Source organism: Anas platyrhynchos, chromosome 1 (assembly GCF_047663525.1).
Source record: "Anas platyrhynchos isolate ZD024472 breed Pekin duck chromosome 1, IASCAAS_PekinDuck_T2T, whole genome shotgun sequence".
NCBI classification, from domain to species: domain Eukaryota; kingdom Metazoa; phylum Chordata; class Aves; order Anseriformes; family Anatidae; genus Anas; species Anas platyrhynchos.
The window spans coordinates 179,989,983-179,995,233 of record NC_092587.1 but is presented as its reverse complement, the minus strand read 5'-3'; the positions used below and the strand labels follow the sequence as shown (position 1 = coordinate 179,995,233).

General features: G+C 45.3%; 1 long non-coding RNA gene across 1 annotated transcript; it reads right to left on the bottom strand.

The window, feature by feature from the left end:
* Positions 1–378: 378 nt before the first annotated feature.
* LOC106015477 (uncharacterized) lies at positions 379–4,240 on the bottom strand. Its single transcript, XR_001187555.5, has 3 exons — positions 3,989–4,240; positions 1,809–2,893; positions 379–1,555 (listed from the first exon to the last, which is right to left on the bottom strand). It is a non-coding gene; the product is annotated as an uncharacterized lncRNA (long non-coding RNA).
* Positions 4,241–5,251: the final 1,011 nt, after the last annotated feature.

Genomic DNA, 5,251 nt, shown 5'->3' with positions numbered 1-5,251 from the left:
ACCACGAGCTGTCCCCAGGACTCTGCTGGGGCTGTGCCCTGGATTCAGATAATTGAAGGAGTTTGAAAGAAAGAGGGAATGGGTTAAGCAGTAAAGTCAGTTATGACTTGAGGGTTCATGCTTGCTTCCTGCCTCTTCTGTTTAACGCTATGGACATACCTGTTGAGGCTGAGAGTGCCAGGGCCATGTGGGCACACACCCACTGCAGGAATGTCCACAGCAATGGCCTTGCAAGGCTTTTTCACTGGGGAAGCAGAGCTAGCAAGTACGAGCAAGGATGTACAATCCACCTAACCCAAATGAGCTGATCCATGGCTGTAATTTATGAGTCTGTTTTCTGTCTGTAGTAAATGCAAAGAGGGTCCAGCTATACCACAGTGCTAGGAGGTTAAGCTGGGTCAGATTTCCTCCCGTGTGCCATAGGCCAGGAGCATGCACTCAATTACCATGCCCCAGCTGATGCTCAATCTATTTATTGTGCCACAATATGCTGATCATATGTCTGAGCCTCAAGAAATGATTACCATTTCTGGTTTGATTAAGTGAATGTCTCTTTTGAAGCTGCAAATGATGCCGCTACAATCTATCAAGCAAATATGTATTTATGAATATTTAAAAATGCTAGTTATGCAAATATGCACTTAGGGAATTTAAAAATACACGTAATTAACCTCTTTGGGGTTGCTGTGATCTGCTGAGTGAATACATATCCAAGGAGAATAATCAAGCCAATAAGCCAACAATGACTATTGCAGATGGATACTCAGTTTTATCTCCCTGCTCCTCAGGTGGTGGTAACACACACGGGTTCTGGAGTAGACAGTTACCTTATGTCTTCAGTCATTTCTCTGCTAAGCCGCAATAGCTCAGGCTGGCTGGTGATTCTCTGCTACAGCCACACCTAATCAGGGCATTAAGACTCATTATGAAATCACTGCTGGGGGAAAGAAAAAAAAATATTATGCAGCTTCTTTTCTAGATTAAATGTTTATGTTCACATCCTTCATTCCATCATTTGCTTCAGCCTATGCCCTCAAAGGTACACAATGTTTATTAACGTCTGACCCCAGAGAACCCCACTCTCTGGTGGAATCCTCATCCCCAGGTACACGTAACCACCAAGAAGCATGGATGGTCTAAATAAAGGGTTCTGGGAAAACAGCCAAGGTGGGATTCACTTAAGCTAGCAAAGACACAGAGGAAAGATGTCATATTTAAAGTACATATGGATTGTCTCTATTTTCTAAAAGCTTAGCTCCCCAGCTTACTCCTGCATCTTGGTCTCCTTGCCACCAATATTGCATGTATACTATTTCACACCCAATACCTTTATTTTCAAATCCAACAAGACAAAATGCAAGTACAGTAGTTAAAGTATAGACATGGACTGAGTGGCTAAGTTGGTCAGCAGTGTGTCCAGTGAGCATTCACACACGTACTGTCTGTCCAGCTGCTCTCTCTTGACTTCCAGCTGAGCCTATCAACCTCTTCTCATGGAGAAAAATAATGGCTCTAGCAGCCACGAGTGGTCTCCTGGCTGTACAGTGCAAAGGCACTGTACAGAGAGAAAAAAAAAAAAAAAAGAAATTTTGTACCTTTGAGACTTCTTTCTAGTTACTGAATTTAGCTGAAATTAGATGATGGATTTAAAACTTAATGGGGGATGGAGGAGGAGAGATAGCAAGCATATACACAGAACATGATTGCATATTCTCAGATGACTTTTATATAATTTTATTAGAAGATGGTATTTAAAAAAAAAAAAAAAAAAAATCTATCTTTACACAGAAATCTCCTTGGTTACTTACCTGGTGATTTGTAGGATTCTTCTACCTGAGCTGGAAGAGACTAAACACATCTCAATTTAAGCTTTCAGACACTCCAGGGTGAGCTTCAAGCTAGAGCCATTTCACTTGTTCTTTCTTTACTTCATGTCTGCTGGTGGTTGCTTCTACAACCTGCCCAGTAGGGCTCTCATCCGAGATACAAAAGACAGGTTCAGATCCTCCTCATAAGCCATTTGTACAGTGTCCAACAGGTAAGATTAAGAAAGCCTTGTGCCATAATTCACCATAGTGGAAAGTTCAGCTTGTTACTTACATCAAAGGGAAGGATTTGAAGCCAAGGGGTGATGCTTTTAACTACAAGACTTCTGTTTTTCCTGCCTGATGGATGCGCAGCCTTCACCAAAGCACTCTGAGCACACACAAATGTTGACCAAACTTTATCTGCACCATGGCGGGAGGCAGCTTAGCTCCCATCAGCAGAAACCTGTAATCCATACCCCTTCCTATGTGCATGCTTAGGGCTTGATTTTGGGGGTTCAGCAGCCATGGTTTTGAAGACACCAACAGAAGTTTGTTGGAGGACCTTTAGATTCAAGGCCTCATGCATGATGGCAGTAATGGCAGGAAAGGCACCATTGCAAGCACTCTTTAGCAATCTCTAGGGCTTTCATGCCATGGCTGCTTACCTGGTGAACAGAGCTTTGGTCCATATGGGGCACTTCCTTGCAATAATCTTCCATGAAAACTTTGGGTCCATATTCGCAGGATTTCTCACTCGTTCTGGAGTTAGGAGCATGCCTTTGTTACAAGGTTTGTGGAGGATACAGCCTGCAGCAGGCCAGCATCCCTGGGGATCTCTGAGTGTCCACCACTGGCTTGTCCATGAAGGCCATTTTTTGGCATGTCCATGAAGGCCTGTATTGCCTACACGCTCCAGAGGTTAGGTTCCAGCACAGGAATTAAAGAAAATTATCAACTCTTTAGTCAGCACTGGCTCACGTCCAGGGGCTAACACTGAGCCCTGAATATTATACACTGTCAGCTTTGTATAAGCAGCATGGCTGTATTTCGGGATCCTGAAAAAGGTATCTGAACAAGCTACAGACCTGGAGGACAGAGAGCAAGAACAAAATTCAGCCTTGTGCAGACATCTACAGCAAGTTTGGGCTGCACTGAAGATGACAGTCTGTGCAGCCCTGAGTACTCTGCATCCCATGCACTGTGACCCTAACGCTGCTGCACTCAGCCCATGCAGGAGCAGTGCTGGTCCCAGCTCGGATTCAGAAGGTGTAAGGGCAGCTGGGTACTGGTGCAGTGCAGCAGAAGTACTGTGGGCAGTTGCATTCGCTTATCAATTCCTTTCTGAAAGCAAGAAAAGGCAGCACAACTTTTCACAAAACATCGGTGAAATCTAGACCTAGGGCGAGGCTAGTACAGAGAGGTGAAGCTCAGCCTTTAGGAAACACACACTAACTTCACAGTGCCTTTAATAGCCCCATCTGAATCCACTCTTACCACACGTGCGACCACAGGAGTAGCAACTGCAACTCTAAGCCCTGCCTGGAAATCTAATCAGTGTGAAAGGGGCAAGTGAACTTCACAAGAGATCAACAGAGCTGGCTGAAGTTTAGGAAACAGCAGCCTGTTTCTAATTTCAGACATCTGTGAGAAAAGGCAAAATCAGGACTATTATGTTCAGCAGTGCTCTGACTGACGTTTTCACATGCTAAGTTTCAGTCACAAAACCACTTATCTCTAATGGAAATATTGACACAGATATGAACAGCAACACTAAATACTTTTAGAAAAGCATTTTATTCCTGAGCTTAAGACCTACTGTTTCAAGTGGCCACAACCAGTAGTTCTCTTAAGCAAATTAAGTCCAATTATCTGATGTCTAAATTATAATCCTCTCCCTCCTCAGCTCCATTTGCAGCAATTTTTAGCACAAGAGCAATAACAGTTATGCACACTTACCTAATTATAGATAATGATCTTTATAAAGAGCTGCTAGAATATGCTAAGCATCTTAGCATAAACATACCCATTCATTCCTACAGCAAGAGTATGGTAAAGCTTAGTGATCATAGCAAATAGTATCCCCATGGAAGCAATCTGCTCAGTACAAAATAACATGATGTTAGTCAATGACCTACCCCCTCCCTTTCTCCATCCCATCAGTTGCAGGTGTGCTTTCCCACCTCACAGAGATCTCAGTCCAGCCTGTCACATCAGCAGTTTTCCAGGAAAGCATCCTTTATTGCCTCTCATTTGTGACACTTTCTCTCTTCACGGCCATGAGGCACGCATGTCCTGACTGCTAGTGCTCCCTCTTCTTCAGTGTTTGCTTTGTGCTTTCTTCCAGGTGGAATCATCACTGCTGTGAGCTGCAGCTTGGCCAAAACAGAGCTGGGATGGTGCAGCTGGCCAGCTTGAAGAGCCATTTTGGCCCATACCCCACACTGCTCATACTGTTTCCATGTGAAGTTGATAAAGCTAATGACCAGATTCTTCTGCCATGGCAGATTAAAGGGGCCACTTGTTACAAAAGGGCCAGATTTCCTCACTATGACTGGGACAGGCAAGGTAGTAAGCCTTCAGTCCTGTCCACCACTCCTCCTTCCCTCCCTTGATCTTCAAAGAAACTATACCTGCACCATACTTCATCTACTGAAATATACCCTGAACACTAGGGCTTACTCTGCTAGGAACACATAAAAGAAAGACCAGATGAGGAAAAGTCCTACATGCAAGCAGCCCTGTGTCCCAGCAGTACTTAACCCTATGTCACTGTGATGGGCAAGGTCCTTCAGCTACTGCTGCTCCCCGGCCTGCAGCAAGGCCATGGGTAATGCAAAAGGTTCCCCAGCTGCAGTAGCCTGTCCTGGTGATTTCATGCAGCTGGCAAGGGAGAGAATACATGTAAATGCACCCTACATACAGGTTCTTCAGGAGTTGGGCACTAGACTGAGGCTGTCCTGATGTTAGGATTGTGCCTTTGCCTCTCCTGATATTGCACCCAGGCAGTTCAAAACCAAAACCTGCCAGCTGCCAGGACAGGCTGTACCACACTTTCCAGCCCTCCCTGTATGACAAAAGCAACAGCTTCATCTCACTTAGGGCAGCTGCTGGAAAAACAACTCCCTTCTTGCCACCAAGATCTCCCCTTGGCATGTCTCTGGAAAACAGCTATGCAGCTAATAGAGAGATAAAGGGAGCTGGGGTGCAGCCCTTGCATGAGCAGAAGCAGCCTCTGAGGATCTGGGGGGTTCCCTTGGCAAGTTTTGGGGGACCCAGCCCTTAACGTGCTGTCTGAAACACACACGCTTTTTCATATCTGAGGACCAGGTCTGCAAGCTCCGGGAAGGCAGGCTGAGCAGCAAGTACATTTCCTCCCCTTGCTGCCAGCAGACCTGATAAACCACAAACCGCACGGCTGGGAGGGGCTGTGGGAGCAACCTCTT